General features: G+C 38.7%; 1 protein-coding gene across 1 annotated transcript in view; it reads right to left on the bottom strand.

Annotated features, from left to right (window-relative positions):
- LOC139721246 (peptidyl-prolyl cis-trans isomerase B-like) overlaps positions 1 to 17,836 on the bottom strand; it is a 73,796-nt gene that overhangs the window by 36,074 nt on the left and 19,886 nt on the right. The window lies entirely within an intron of this gene.

The raw sequence follows: 17,836 nt of genomic DNA on the forward strand, positions 1-17,836 counted from the left end.
ATTCTGAGGCTTCAACACCCCCATCCCCTCCTGTTCAGTAGGGGGGGGGGAACTCATTTTAATAAATCAAGATCAAGTTAGGTGAAAATAAGTCATAGATTTTTCAAGAACATACAGAAAATGTGGAAAATCCCCCTCCTCCCCCTCACACCCCCCCCCCCCATCAGGGCACCCCTGGATCTGTCATCATCAAACCTGAAATTTCAGTAACTATGTGTGCATACCATTAACGTAGTTCTATTTTTTTTTCGGTTCGACAGAAGAAGATTAAAAATGCCACAGATTAGGGATCTTAAGGTTCAATTCCCCCTCCCACCCTCTTGGCGTTGGCGGGGGGTGGAGCTCATTTAAAAAATAATAATAAAGATCATATCACCGTAAAGATGATATTTGCCAAGTTTGGTGAAAATCCGATGTGAGATTTATCAAGAAGATGCAGTAAATGTGGACAATCCCCCTCCTCTCCGTCACCCCCCCCCCCCCCCGATCAGGGCACCCTTGGTCCCACCATAATCCATGAAATTTCAGTCATTAATGTCTTCAAAGCAGTAACTTAGGTCAATCTCGGTTCGACAGTGGAAGATAAAAAAATCCAGAGTTCAGGAACTCTCAGGCTTCAACTACCCCCTCCCCTTCGGCGGTGGGGGAGGGAGCTCATTTTAACAAATGTTTAAGATCATATCACCGTAAAGGTGCTATCTGCCAAGTTTGGTGATAATCTTTCGTGAGATTCATCGAGAAGATGCACCCCTAGACCCGCCATAATAAAAAATGACATTCAGTCATTAATGTCTTCAAAGCACTAACTTAGCTCTATCTTTTTCGGTTCGGCAGATGAATTTAAAAAATCCATAGTTCAGGGACTCTGAGGCTTCACCCCCCCCCCCCCCCCCTCCTTCGGTGGTGGGGGGGGGGTGGGCTCATTTTAACAAACTACGATCATATCACTATTACGATGCTATCTGCCAAATCAGGTGAAAATCCTTTGTGGGGTAGTATACAAGAAACATTTTGAAAATGTTTTTTTTTTAAAGACAGGGGGTTGCTATAGACTGGTGGTGGCTAAGACATGTGATAAAGCAGGGAGGTGAGCTGACCTCCCTTGGTAAAGAAAGTAATGGTTAATGATAATGATAATGAATAACATTTATATAGCGCTTAATACTGATGTTTCTAAGCGCATCAAATCGGGGAAAAATAATATATATAACGTAAAAACAAAATACAGCATTATGTACATATTATGATAACGACAGCAACAACAACAACAGCAAAATTAAGGTTGTGTAAACAGATGAGTTTTCAACAATGACTTAAACCTATCTACATTTTCAGCGTTACGAATATAAAAAGGGAGTTCATTCCAAAGAAGTGGGGAAATAACTGAAAAGGCCCTATCACCATAACGTGTACAGGTGCGGGGACCACGTGATAATTGGAGAGCGGAGGAAGAACGAAGAGAACGGGTTGAAGTGGAGGAGCGGAAGGAAATTAAATCTTTAAGATAAGATGGGGCAAGATTATTACATATCTTGTAAACAATAAGGAGGATTTTAAAAGTGATACGTTGATGGATGGGGAGCCAGTGGAGGGATTGGAAAACTGGAGTAATGTGGTCAGATCTTTTTGTAAGGGTCACAAGCCTAGCAGCTGTATTTTGAATTCTTTGAAGTGGTGCAGTACTTGAAGCAGGGAGACCAACAAGAAGGGAATTGCAGTAGTCAAGATGAGAGGAAACAAATGCGTGAATGAGACGTTCCGTGGAAGACTGATCCAATAATTTACGTATTTTACCAATTTTACAAATACCCCAAGCAGCAGAACGACATGAATTCTTAATATGTTGTTGAAAGTTCAGATGCTTATCTACAATAACTCCGAGATCTCTGACGGACTGAGAGATGGGGATAGTACTATCTTCAAAGGAAAATTCTGTTAGAGAGCTACCCCGCCTGAACTGAGAATGAACATATAAAAATTCCGATTTAACACAATTCAATTTCAAATAATTATCGTGAGACCATTGCTTGATATCATCAACGCATCTACTAAGCTTGCAGAGTGCTTCGACTTGGGTATTTGGTTGTATGATTATGTAGATTTGAGTATCGTCGGCATACATAACATGTAAAATATCGTTATGAGAGTTGATTACTGAAGACAGAGGGGCTGTGTATAGAAGAAATAGTAAAGGACCAACCACAGACCCCTGGGGGACACCATGTCTAAGAGGGAACGACTGAGAAAATGCACCGTTCACAGTAACCATCTGGTGGCGGTCGTGTAAGTAAGATGCAATCCATCTCAAGACTGTTCCCGTTAGACCAAAATTAGTCTCCAATCTGTTAAGGAGAATTTCATGATTGATAGTATCAAACGCAGCAGAATAATCTAAAAGCAGAAGAGCAACTTCATGGCCTTTGTCTACTGCTAAGAGGAGGTCATTGAGTACCTTCAATAAGGCGGTTTCGGTGGAGTGGAAGTGCCTGTAGGCAGACTGATTACTAGGAAACAACTGGTGTTCATCAAGATGATCTCTGAGTTGGCGAGCAACCACTTTCTCAAGAACTTTACCAAGAAAAGACAGATTAGCAATGGGGCGAAAATTATTCAAATCATTACGGTCTAAGCTGGGTTTCTTTAGAAAGGGCAATATGAGCGACCTTTTGAAGTGCTTAGGAACTACGCCTGATGACAACGAGAGATTCAGAATGTGAGTTATTGCAGGAAGAAATTCATCCAGACACTCTTTTAGTAGCCATGTGGGGAGAGGATCAAGAGAACAAGACTTGGACGGAAGAGAATTGATGAGACGTTTCATTTGTGACTCGGTGATTAAACCAAACTCAGAAAATACACACTCAGTGTTTATATTTATGCGAGAGGAATTAGAGAGAGAGATTTCAGGAGACACCGGGAATGAAGATGCAATGGTACTAATCTTGTTGTCGAAAAACTCAGCAAACTGATTGGCAAGTGCAGGATTTGAAGTATGGTCAGGAAGAGAAGAATCTGGATGTGCAATTGTGAGTCTTTTGATGATGTTGAAAAGTTGTTTGGTGTCTGCAGCAGCAATCTCCTCTCTTAGGTGCCTTGACTTGGCGTCGGCAAGGTGGCTGTAGTAGGACTCACACTCTTGCCGATACAGCTCTCTGTCAATGCAAAGACCAGACTTGATCATGCGGCGCTCTGCACGGCGTCTACGCTTCTTAGCCTCCTTCACTTCTGTCGTGTACCAGGGATTATTTGGCCGCACTGTTACAGATCTAGTCTTGAGCGGAGCGTACTTATCAAGAAGTCTTGTTACATGAGAGTTAAGCAGCAGGACAGCCTCGGAGGGACACGCTGACTCTCTGATCTGGAAAAGTGATGCAGCAATGTCATTTTTAAAGGAGCAGAGGTCCATCCGCAGGTTTGATTGAGAGTTTCTCGTGATTATACATGATATAGGTGAAATGAACGGTTTGCACATTTCCCGGCAAAATTGAACATTTGCACATTTCCCGTTGATGAAATTTAGAGATTTGCACATTTCCCGTCGAGACGTTTCCATATTTCCCAGCGTTTGCACATTTTCCGGCTCCACAGACCCCCTCGTGGTTCGCCCCAGGTGACTGCAACGGTATCAACCAGGCACACTGTGCCATACCAGGGAGGTGGCCATACACTTGAATGAATCAGTAACCTCCCTGGTCGGGCTATGCATGTCATATACTCTCTAAAGTAGGCGTTTTCACATCAGCCCGATAAAAATCCAAGCTCGAGATATTTTTCGCGATCGCAGATTAGCGTTCTATTTCATTTCCTATTCACATCAGCCCGAACATTATCAAATAGCGCGCTAGTTCGCATTAATCATTCTGCTTTTTCTGAAATTTCCCGAGTTGGACTCGAGAAAATTTCTCGATCAATTAGCGCGCTAATTTGCATTCACATTATCAAGTAGCGTGCTATTTCGTGATCGGGTTAATTTCCCAAGTCAGAAAATAGCGCGCTATTTCGAAACATCGGGCTGATGTAAAAACGCCTTCTGTATAAATGCCCTGTATTGTACTTGCAGTTTGATTGCAAAATATGGAACGTGCATATTATTCAAGGGAAATCATGAATTATCCGAAATTTAATTTTACGCCATGTTAGACCCAGATTGAAGAACACAAATGCCGTGTGCGTCAATATACATGCGTAACACATTACGCATGTATATTGGCATACTTGTACATACATGCATAATGTGTAGTGCAATTTCGTTTACTTTATGGGCCTTCGACTTGAATAACAAATTATCAAAATAATGATTATGATATATAAATTTATGAAGCACAGAACATCTGTATAATATCATTCTGGGTTGCACGCAAGTGCTTCTTATATGACTAACGATGGTGAATAGCTGAATAAATTTGTTTTATCAATTTACATGTTTGTGAACTCTATTCCATCCCAAATGATAAATTCCCTTTTTGTCCCCCAAAACAGGTCTGATTAAGAAAGAAATCTCTGAGGACTTCATACAGGAGGCTTCTCGGAATGTTGAAAAGGAAGAATGGAAAACGAACAGCTGGCAGCTGGTTTCCCTCCAGAAATACATGTAAATGAATTCTCTTTAACCTGCAATTTCTGAGGGCACACATGTTGTCATGAGGATCCCTGACCAATTTGGAGACTAAGAAGTCTCCAAATTGTTTGAAGTTAGAAATGAGGACTTTGTCATTTTCCCAAATTATAGATGTGACTGTATATGTGAATACATCAGTATCTTTTTTGTTTTATTGTGCCCTGATAATTTGAAAAATTGTTCAGTTGTGAGAAAGATATAAATAAAATCAAATATTTTGAACTAATCGTCCCCTACATTATTTTGAAAGAAATTCGAAATTTCATTCATGCTAGCCTTGAAAAGTGATGAATAGATTACCATAAAAATTCAAATACAGTTCATCTTAAGCAATTTCTAAAAATTAATGAAAACATTATTTTTCCGAAAGAATGAATCCATAATTAGAAACGTGGCAATCATAGATCCTTCTTCATCACTCTACTTCAAAATATATTCATTTTTTCTTTCCTTCTTCTCCTTTTTAGGAATTACAAAATGATGAAGACTCTGCCAGCAAGGCATCATAAGATGGAATGCAACACACAAGATGACGGAGAAGAAGCAGGGGCAGGATGATGAGCAGGAGCTGAAAAAGGAGCAGGAGTAGGAGATGCACAAACTGCCAAAGCTATACCTAAAGCGCGGTTCCCACTATCACGATTGGCGCCGCAACTCAAATCGTGGTCTTAATCGTGAAGCAATCGTGGTGATCTTATTAGATCGTATCAAATTGTATCAGATCGTGAGGTCAATCGTGGCAATCGCGTTAATCGTAGAATATTTTTGGACGATTTTTCTACGATTTTCTACGATTAACACGATTAATTTTTAGTCGTGATCATCGCATCAGATTGTCTTGGATCGTATCAAAACACAGCAAATCTTATCTTATCGTGCTTCTTAATCGTGTTAATCGGGATCGACTTTTTCACTTTTCTTCTGCTTATTTTTTTTTGCACTTTTGCCCTTATTTCACTCGCAAATCGTATATATTTTGTATTCCGTGAGGTTGAATAGGGGAGGGGTGGCACAATGAAATATAAACTAACAACACCACTGAAACATCCACCAGAAGCAGAATGTTTCACATACCCCACAAAGTAACTTTTGTGACTTTTGTTTTTGAAAAAAAAAGACTTTTGTACGGTCACTCATGCATGACTATAAAGATCACTGTCATTATTTTTCACATAAAAGTTAGTCAATAAGTGTAGCAATACCCCTGCGAAATAATTTTGCTTGATCTTTTTTTTTTGAAAAGTGACATTATTTTAGGGGAGTTACCTTTCTGTTGTGTGTGTATATTAGTTTTTTTAAACACTGTTAAATAAAACAATGAATCAAGCCAAACCAACCAAACTTTCAATACCCCATGAGATAACGACATTTTGAAATAAAAATGCATATGATACATACTATGTGAATATTTAATCATACATACTATGTGAATATTTAATCAAACACACTAGCAATACTATCAGTTCGGCCATCTTTCTTATATTAAGCGTATATAGCACATGATTATGTTAGCATTCGATCACAAAGATCCCATCCTTTTTTTACCTTTTTTTTCATCATATTTTCTTCATGTATTTCAGAGGAAGATGAAAACATTTGTCTTGATCTTTTTCTTCTGGGGAAGAGGGGGCAATGACCTGATCTTGTGTATATTCGGGGGTTTTCGGGGGGAGGGGAGGGGAAGGGTGAGCACGCCGATTCAATAATCTATTTCTTTAGGTTAAATTAGGGGAGGGACTATCTGAGGTTGTGGCTGGCTTAGGTGATGCTTTCTATCTGATGATAACGTAATTATCATTCGCAATACTGCAAAGGTCACGTTGTCATCATCCTCCTCCTGTCAACCCTTGCCATCATCAATGGTTGTGGATAGTAGGTCTAATCATTCTGTAGAAGTTAAGGAAACGATAAAATCCATTGTCAGCCGGGCTATGATTTCCCATTCGGGTCCAATCGCACTTTAAATGGAGGTCGCTTTTGATCCCGATCGTGAAAGATATCGTAACTTATCTCAACAGCCCGCATTGGTTCGCGGTATTCGTATTGGAACGTACCAGAACGTAGCTGCACGCACCAAATTGCGGATCCCGATCGTAATGATCGTGGTAGATCGGAATCAATCATGGATTAATCGGGACAATCCTATCGGATCGTATTTGAACGGGAGACCAGATCGTGACAGATCGTATTGCTTGAAATAGAATAATCGTGACCATATCGCATCCAAGCGAACCGACACGTATTGACTCGCATAACTTCTTGTACAAAATTGTACACTATTCAGCTATTACTCTTATCAATGACAGTTTTGTCGGATGAATAGTTTTTGAATTATTAAGAATCAAAAGTGGGAAATGTTTTTTGAAACACCTAGTATATATATATATATATATATATATATATATATATATCGCCAACGTTCGTCTATACTAGGTTGAAATGAAATATGTGGTTTCATTCTATATTCTCTTGAGGCATTTTGTCTTTCGCGTCGAATAAAACACCTTTAATTTCATACCAAAGATTAGGGAAAGGCCGGGTATGTTGAGCCAATTTTTGTTTTTGCTTTGATGAACAGATTTTCTTGCAAAAATAAATATCTTGAAATCTTATTTAATTCTTTGCAAATATTCTGTAGCTAGTTTTTACTTGCTATCCCCACATAGGTCAGTATGACCTATGAAAAAAACTAAATGGTCAGTTGGATCAACTTGCCCCGCCTATGGGGTAAGTTGATCCAACATGTATGGTAAAGGGGTAAGTTGTACAGACTGGGGTAAGTTGAGCATTGATCAAGATTGATTAATCAATTACAATATTGTTTTGCTTGAAGTTATTTTTTAATGCAGTAAAGTTCAACAACACTCAAACAAATAATTAACTTCTGTTCATGGTTAGATATGCAATTATCACTAGGAAACAAATCGAGTTGCTTTTATGCTATCATAGATGAACAAAACAAAGATTGTCAGCTTGGTACAAAAAGTCACCTCCATCCATTTGTCATAGCTTCAGGTCTGCTTAAGCAATACATGTGAGAAGTAGTGTTGATCATTAGCTGGAGCATGCTAACTTCAAATATTGTTCATGTGCAGGCACAGTTTAGTGAATGAAATAATTATTTCAAACACTTCCTGTTCTGTTCCTATTTCAATAAAACTAAAAATAAATAAGTACCCCATATATAGTACACCATTGTCCCAATAAACATAAGAAAAGTTCAAACAACTGTTTTGTCTGAAGAAAAATCTTGTTACTACAAAATAGATGAAATACTACTTTCTATCCGTGTACAAAGTTACAAATAAATTGATTCGTAGGAAAATCAAAATTGGCAAATTGGTAAGGAAAATTAGTTCAATAAAGCAGCCAGTTTCAAGTTGCATGTTTGTGTGTATAGTCTGACGATGGACTCGCGTTATGACCGGGGATATGACAAACTCCTCAGATTCAGTAAAAATACTTTTGTATGTGGAGAATAAAAAGATAACGAATTAAGAGGAAAATCTAAATGTAAGGACAAGTTGAGCCATGGCTTAACTTGCCCCGTAGGGTCTTGCTCAACTTACCCCAGCCCTAACATTACAGATGTTTACAGGAATACACAAATTCTGTGCATCCATTATTTCAAAGGCTATGATAGAATAAAGACCCATATGTGCACTTCACAATCATCATCTAATGTCCTGATTATAGTTGTGATTCATATGGCAAAATCACTTCATGTGTTTCACACCTTTTTACTTTGTGGTCGAAAATTGCATATTTCATTCTGTAACAAAAGCTTCTTTTTCAATGTAGAAAAAAATATGGTAGGGTCAGGGGTTATGGCATGGGTCATCAACAAATGGCACCACTAGAGTGTCTGACTCCTTTATATTTGGGCTAGGGGTGGTTGCTGAACTTACCCCTATGCTCAACTTACCCCACCTTCCTACTGATGTCCCAATAAATATACAACATTATGCATTACATTTCAATTTTGCCTTATCTGGATGACACCACGCTCCCTTGTCCGCCTGACTTTTGCTAAATGGATAGGTTATCTGGTCCCATTCCTCGAAAAATTGTACTGTTATGAATCTTGTTAAACAGCGAGAAGTGATATACTTCACTTATTAATCTTGCTTTCATTAAATTTCAGTTTCTGTTGATCATTACAAATCTAGATATCGAGCGTAAGTTCATACTTCATGTTTGTCTAGTACACACATTTATGATAGATCTCCGTGCACCAGGTGTGATTCAGATCATAGAAATGGCATTCTTAGCCAATGGGTGTCTAGCTTTTAGGACCGGTGGTTTTTAAGAATTAATGAATACTGAATACTCATTAGGAACCCTATGTTACATACAGAAGATTCCAGTTTGTATAGAAGAGGTAAAGCGTTGCTGTTTTGCTTCTCATTATATGCTTTATCAAGTCTAGTTTTTGAATATCTATACCCATGCTGTCACATAAAAATTTCTGCCCAAAAATTAGGATATGGATCTTTTTATAAAGGAGCTGGGTTTTCCATCATCTTGCGAACATGAAGTCACTTTTGTTCCCTTGACAGATAACATCGATCAAATAGCTACCTTATAAAGAGGCCTTCTTCCGTATATAAAGATACTGAGTTGTGCGTTTTCTGCCAGACTGATACTGACAGTAGCACTCTTAGTAAAGCGAGTGATAAAGGACTCACAATCGTCAAGGGTGCTGCTTGTATGAGAAGAAAACTTAAGGATTCCAAGACCATGGTTGTTATCAGTCATCTTCAGAATAATTTATTAATTCAAAAGATGCATCACACAAGCTCGGTTGGCACAAAATGTGTTACGACCATTTTATAGACAAAAGTAAATTGGACGTTTGCGGAAGCAGTTGAAAGGCATTACTCCTGTTTAAAAAAAAACAAAAAAAAAAACACGTGCTCACTGTGCCAGACCTTATCTTCCTTCACCAGTAGACAATAGGTTGAAATGTTTTGACACTGGCCTGCGGCCTGCATTGATTCTCTATAGCTCCAGTCCTGCAAAGTTGATTTCATGTGATTCATGTGATTTAAAGTGCATGCGAAAGAAAATAATACAGAACGTCTCAATGAAAATGTCACAGATCAGGCCTACGATGTACGGCAGTGTGTGCATGTCAGCAACAATATGATGTCGTAATTTCTTGCATGAATGTAGATTGATTCAGCTCGAATGAAAAATTGACTTTTTGACTCAGAAATGCTATTTTCGACAGCTGAAGCACAACGGTTTTAACGACTGAAGTATTACAAAGTCATCCTTCGTTTCTGTTTTCGAGATTCCAGATTTTTTTACAATGTTATTTTTGCTTGAGCCTACAATGTGGGTGAAGAGATAAATAGAAAGACATTTTATGTTCGCAGACGAAATTTATGAAAGTTGCAACTTGATTTTACATTCACCTGCAGATTGAAAATGTATAGAAATGTAGGGATTTGATTGCCTGATAACTTATCTTTTTGTATGACGCCATGATACACTTTGATAGTACCACTTTGTTTTTGGTGGAAAATACGCATAGAAAATGGGCAAATATAAATTTACATGATTTATTAGGCAAATGAGATAATACAGGGTGTTGTTTAGTAGTTACAGTTAATTTTTGTATCTCTTTATCACATCAGGAATCATGAGCAGGTCTTGATGTAATAACTATTATGGTACAAATTCATATACTGCGGCATTGCAATGTAGAATCTCGATACTTGCCCAGTCTACAACCTCTTGCATACCAATTTGCAAACATATTTCCGTAAGTGTGAATCAGCTTTTCTTGATTAATTGATTCCATTTCACTTGATTTACCTTGGACTCTGACGACACTATGTGCATTTTGTTTGCCCGATCTCTTAACTGTTTTTTTCAGTACGCCAAGGAACATTTTGATAGCAGGACTTTGTTTTAGGGAAAAGATATGCATAGAAATGGCCAAATATTTGCATAATATATTATGCAAATTAGATAATAAAGACATTTTTCATAGCTGTTGTTAGTTTTTGTATCTCTTTATCACACCAGGAATCACAAACAGGTCTTCATATAACTATTATGATTCAGATTCATACATCGGGGCAATGTCTTGTAGAAGCCTGTCGTTTCTATAGCCTTTTGTATACTATTTTGCATACGTTATTGCAAAATTGTTATTCTTTTTTTTCTGCATTGGTTAATTCCAGTACTTGATTTTCCTCGGACTCTGATGATGCCATGTACACTTCCTTTAACCTAATAACTTATATATTTTCCACTACGCCAAGGTACACTTTGATAGCAAGACTTTGTTTGAGGGGGAAATATGCGGAGAAAATGGCCCAAAATGTGCAGAATTAATTATGCTAATGAGATGTGTGTTCTTTTAATACCTGTAGTTGGTTCTTGTACCTCTTTTCACACAAGGAATTGTGAACCGGTCTTGATATAATGATAACTATTATCAAGATAATGATTCAGATTCATGTATTGTGGCAATGGATTGTAGAATCAAGAAACCTGTCAGGTCTTTATCCTCTTGCATTCCAATTTGTATAGATATTTGCATAAATATTATTCAGGTCTTTTGAATTGATTGATTGCAGGACTTTTGATTGGACTCTGACAACACCATGTACACTTTGTTTGCTTGTAAAAACTTGTAAAAATGATACACAGAAGTTAAGTAGTACATGCCTATGCTGTAATGCATTGCTGTATCTGGTAACTCCTAATTTGCATATTCCACTTCTTAATTTGCATATAAGTAAATCATTGATTACCTGCTCAATGTCTTACTATTTCTATTACTATTTCTGCGTTTCTGTTGAGATTTCTTGAGAATCAAGTCATCGAAACACCTCAAAAATCGGTGAGTCGGCGGCCATTTTGTTTATGCAAATTAGATGGTCTTAGACTCAAAATTCCACTTGGGAACCGGAATTTTTGGATTTAGCGTACCTGAATTGTACAAAATAGATCGGTTCCCAACTTTTACTTTAAAAATGCCTGTAACATTCATATTTTCCCCAAATTCCACTAGACTATACCGGAAAAATAAATGAGACTTATCAAACCCAGAAAGTGGCAGTTACTCGCGCAAAAAGACATTCAGCAGGCAGTCCTGAAGGTGGCACTTGAAGAAACTGATGTATAGACTTACTTCTTTTATTTATGTTTGACAAATGCAAGTTTGCGTGAACTTTACTTACATTCAGTAGAAGCTTACAATAGTTTGATATCTGTTTTCCCATTAACCTCAACCACAGCTACTCTCGAAAAAAAAAATTTCATGCACAAATTTACATCGAAATCACCATGTGCCAAATCTCTTTGAAAATCCAAACAGCAGAAGAATTTCAATCTGCAAGGTTTTTCATGATTTTAAGGCCATCATGCACTGTTACTCTAGCAATGCACGTTCAACTTTACATCAAGTGTACCAAATTTTCATTTGAATTGCTGAAAAACTGGGGAGGAAAAATCCACAAGCTTTTTCCCTGTTTTATCAAGTCCATAATGTTCTGTTACAATGGCACACTCTTTACTGTTTAGAAATGTATTTTGGCACAACTTTACATAAAGCTCAACATGTTTACCAAACTTTGTTTGAATGGCTTAAAAACTGGAGAAGTAGACAAATCCCGAAGCCTTTACACAATTTGGGGGGGGGGCATAAATGCTGTAACCATGGCAGCACACTTTACATCGAGCTGAAGATGTAAACCAAATTTCTTTTGAATCGCTGGAAAATTTGAGAAGTAGTTCAAGAGATGTTTTACCCAAGAGTTGTATGAATTGTACTTTAACAATGTGTTACTGGTGTGGCATCATATTTCTCTATCTCCACAAGAATGTGTCGAGTGAAAAGACCTTGTATAGTCTGAAGTGTAAGCTAATTTCAGTATACCTATGTGTATTAAAGTAAAAGGCTTCATGCTGCTTGAAGGAGTATTAAAATCTTCTTATTTCATTAAGTTCAGTGTACAAGACTATACTCCATGAAGTAGTGTAAGCTTCTCAATCCCATGTGCAGGATAGAAGACTACAAGCTGTATGAAAAACTGTAAGGTTGTCACTTCGGGTGCACGTCACGAGACCGACACCCACAAGTCATACAGCCCACAAGTCATACATCTCACAAGTCACGCAGCTCACAAGTCATACAGCCCACTAGTTTTACAGCCCACGAGTTCGACACTGAGTAAATAAAACCCACGAGTTCGACATCAAGTAAAATAAGCCCACGAATTATACAGCCCATGAGTTCGACACTACACACGAAAGGCTCACGAGACCGACACTATGCAAACAAAGCCCACGAGACCAACACCACGCTTAAAAGGCTCGCGAGACCGACACTAGGCAAACAAAGCTCACGAGACCGACACAAGGCAAAAGAGGCTCACGAGACCGACACTAGGCAAAGAAGGCCAACGAGACCGACAGGATGAATAGTGCCACCTATAGTCCAATTAATTGTATAAGGTGTCCAGATAATGGCATAAGAAAGATATGAGAGATGGAAAAGGAGAGTTGCTAGGGGATTATCCCGTCAATAGCCCTCCCTCGTCCCCTGAAGTGTTCAAGATTTTTAATTGTATTTGCGCGTTTGAGTGTTTGTGAAAAAAACCAAAATTCAGTAAAAGTGCATGATATGTTTCACTATCAATTTCGAAAATGCCAAAACACCATTGTTTTCCTTTCCGCAAACCATATACCGGTATACACCTGCTTAGAAAAAAAAAAAGAAGTGATGTGGACATTCAGATCAACCAACTAGAATAATACCCAGGTGTGAAATGAAGTTTACAACAGAATATTTCACCAAATGATCAATGTTGCAGTGATATAATGATATAATCGTGTATTAAGGTAGCTTTAAGCATTCGGGGAAAAAAAGATGCATCAATGGAAACAGCTATTCTATTTCATGAAAAATGTACCGTTTTGAGGACAATAATTTTACAAATACAAGCCACAAATCGAGGTGAATCGCTGCGATATGAAACGTTTTCATCCTTTAAAATGTCATACATTATAGTTACAGAAAAAAAATACAACTTGAACTCTAAGCAGGCGGGTATGAGCAGGAGGATAGGATATCTAATAAGGAATACTTGACTAGTGCAGCGAGAAAGAAAAGGGCGAAAAAAAAAACTTACATCCTGTCCACCGTCTATCTAGAAATTGGGAAAGCCTGTTAAAAATAGCACGATGGCATATAAAATCAAACCATACTTCGTTCTTGTCCTCTATTATTAAGAAATTTTTCCATACTTTTTTTTTTGCTGGGGTCCCAATGAAGAGGACAATTTTATTTTTAAAAAAAGATATATATTGGTAACAATGTTGCTCCCGGTAGCGTTTTTTTTAAGACGGCACAGATTGGGGCATGGCGCGTGTTAAACCTATGGGAAAAACGTTGGTTTAGGGTTTTTGGTTATGGTTAGGGTTAGGGTTAGGGTTAGGGTTGGGGTTAGGGTTAGGGTTAGGGTTAGGGTTAGGGTTTGATGGTTAGGGTTAGGATTAGGATTAGGGTCAGGTTTAGGGATAGGGTCCCCGATAGATTTTTAGTTTCCCCAATCTGTGCCGTCTAAAAAAAACACGCCTCCCGGTAGTGTGACAGAACTACCCTCTAAAAGCCACACGTGTAGAAATACATAGTTACTTGATGTCGTTGATAAGTAGATGGTGTGCTGTTCGCGCTGAATTATTTTTGCAGTTTCGGCTTCTCATACGTAGGCTAGTATCAGCGCATCAAATGTAGCGGTGATTGTGTGTTAAATGTATGCGCGCGCGCAATATGTAGTACAACCGTAGTGTGATTTCCGGCCTTCCATAATGGGCTAGAAAGATGGCGCACGAACCGACGGTTTGCTCGCTCGTGAGTCTAGCCAAAATGCAGAAAATGTGTAAGATTATCTCACGATAGTCACAGAATTCCGGGTGGAAGTTCTTCCACTGATAGTTCTGCGTAAGTTTACGGTTATTTCGATGTTCATAATTCTTGATAAAAGAAAATTTAAATGCCTTTTGTGTGTCCGGATATCATGAACAGTCTAGCGTAAGTGACGCTAGTGTAGGTTATGTACGGTGCATATTGATATAGCGTAGGATTGACAGCTTCGCATTGTGTATTGTACGTTGCGTGTAGAGTTACTGTAGTTGTAGCGTTGTAGATTCGCATTGGTTCTTTGTGTTATCACTTGGCCGTGAGCTGATATGATGTGTAGAGCAGTATTCAGAACTTGATTTATATGGTGGTAATACATTCTGAATTAATTCACAACTCCTGTTAAGATAGAGTTTGATTCATACAGTTGAGCAACTCGGTTTGTTGAGTAATAAGACTTCCAGGTGAAGATTCAAAGGTAGATATTAGGTTGGATTTGAAACTAGTAATGATAAAGACTAGTGATAACTTTGTTGTTTAGGCAGTTCCAGTCTAAATAATGCATTTAGACGTTAATATGAATAAAGGACTGTCTTGTGTGTTTCGAGATACGTGCTTTACGTATTACATTCATAAGTATGTGGGTTTGATGGTATGGTAGCGTACAAGCTGAAATATTTTTATATTTTTATGTGATATGAAGTGTACGTTATTAAGGCATCTTAAGCAGCTCTGGCTTAAGGGAAAGTATAATTTACCTTGCTTAAATGTACGAAGGCAAGCGTAGTGCCACACATGTAGGCATATAATGTGTGATGTAAGTTATTTTGCATTTTCCATACAATCCTTTGCAACTTACCTGTATTATTTCTCAGCTTGGGACAGGATCGCAATCGGAATGCGTCTGGAAGGGTTAAGCTTCTAGGCTTGGAAGATCACAAGTCTGCAAGTCTGGTGTAGGTTCTTTACATGCATATCACGGCCTCTAAATATTATTTTTCTTGTAGACATTGCAATAGAACATGAATGTTGCTACAGTGTCACCTACAAAGTGTAATAACATTGATACAGTGTGACAGTGGATGGATGACATTATAAAGCTGCCATTTCATAACGTGTAGTGAATACATGCATGGATACAAAATGTGTATGTATAATGATGCAGTACAAGACAGTGTACTATTGTTTGTTCAGAAGAAGCAAATCCTTTTGTGTGTTAATGGAGAATTATATCCATATACATTCAATTTATTGTGATCCAAAGAAATGTATGTTTGATATATTCATACAGTGTATCATTCATTGTTTCACTTACAGTTTTGCCGTTTCACATACATGCGCACACGCACTTAGGCTTGCGCATAGACAACAAGGAGGAGAATTGATTAAAGACAAGAGTGCAACGTTCGACTCGACTGTCTTCGATTTTATTCTTGTTGTGCATGTGTATACGGTTAGCTGACTGGATAGGATCTAGTGCTACCGGTACCTAGAAATCTGAGGCCAGCAAAGATGGTGCTGTTCAATTAGTTACAATATCTCGCTCGATAGCGTGACGAAATTGCACCCGCTAGTATGTGATTTTCCCCTTCATAGGACACCATGTACAGATAATTGACATGTAGATGGCGCTGCTCATCCTGTCGGTGTTGTGAGCCTTCTTTGCCTAGTGTCGATCTCGTGGGCTTTCTTTGCTTAGTGTCGGTCTCGTGAGCCTTTTGTGCGTAGTGTCGAACTCATGGTATGACTTGTGGGTGTCGGTCTCGTGGGATGACCCCGTCACTTCACCCTGTTTGACTGAATTGTTAACTTAAAAGTTAGACTAAATTTCCAGTTCATGGAGCAATTTCTTGTAACTTTGACTTTGTCAGTCCACTCCTCTGGTCAGTCCATCATCTCTGACTGATATGCAGATACTTTGGAGTCATTGACGAACTGGGCGATGTCAAGTTTTTGTGTCCTTAGTATACTGTTGACAAGGCCTTTACTGGATGACAGGTTTTGTTTTCAGTTGCTGTAAAGGGTTATGTCTCCACACCCCCCCCCCCTTATGTATCTAGTGCCTTCACTGGATATCACTGCAAGAATAATTGAGTTGGTATTGATAAGAAACCAAGATGGTTACATCAAAGTTGAGGAGGTGACTAAGATAAATTATTGAATTGTTCTCTCCATGTTTTCTAACCTTAATTCAACTTGACAATGGAACATTTTACAATTTTTGCAAACTTATTAATCTCCTTAAAATGTATCTGTACCCAGAGATCTATATTTGAGAGGTGTGAGAGCATGTCTTAAGAATTCTAGAGAAAATTATATCCCATCACAAAAAATGCCAAAAACTGTGAAATATTAATTTTAATAAATCAGCACGCACTAGTGCGCTCTGCAATAGTAGCCAAATCTGAAAATAGTAGCCGCGCGTCGACCATCTGTGTGTGCACGTTTCCTTCGTTTGCCTCCGTCTGCAAACAGTATATCGAATACTGTCTATCGGTATCGCCTGGGTGGACACGCATACACGTACGTGTGTCTTTCCAATGCCCGAATAGCGCGACATGACTAGTTGTGTACCGAACTACTAGACAGCATCGTAGCAGCGGAGCCCGGCCTGGCTGGCCCGCCCGCCGGATGATGCGCCCGGTATAGGAGCTTAGCGTTTGACGATCACGACTCGATCGACTCTTGATTTACGTTAAAGACGCCCATTATCTGCGTTGCACCACTTTGCCAGAACACCGGCTTGACCGGCTTGTAAACCCGAACGCAAGGTTGTGTGAAGAACACTTCAAGCCAGCTGACTTTCGACAGCCATTCCGCCTTCACACATCGTCGACATTGGACTGTACAGAACATCATCATCAGAACTCCAGAATCAGGCTGAATTTGCATGCTATTCCCTCAGTTTTCATCAAGCCCGTTTGTCTCGTGAGTAGACTCAACAGTAAGTAACTGAGGTAGACAGCCCTAACCAAAGATCGTACGATCTTTGCCGTAACTCATGATGAATGATGAAAATTTGAAATTGACACTGAAAAGTGTTAGTCACTAGAATAGTTACTAGAGTAGTCAGAAACACTCACTAACTGTCACTAACCCTAATTATACACAGCCCAGTCGCTGTATGTAGGTACGTAGCGACAGGGCTGTACAGGCGGGACCATCTACCACGAAGAGAGCTATGCAATCTGATTCCGATCGCTTTGAATTTTGATACTTAAGATCATTTTTGTCACCTCAAACTCATCTAATACAATCTTCAATAATGAGGCTCTATATCTATGCTATCAGTATTCAAATATACGTTATGAAACTTACCGAAATTGATGATTATA

Source organism: Diadema antillarum, unplaced genomic scaffold (genome assembly GCF_040938485.1).
Source record: "Diadema antillarum isolate AM-2024a unplaced genomic scaffold, OU_Dant_1.0 scf00000140, whole genome shotgun sequence".
Taxonomy (NCBI): domain Eukaryota; kingdom Metazoa; phylum Echinodermata; class Echinoidea; order Diadematoida; family Diadematidae; genus Diadema; species Diadema antillarum.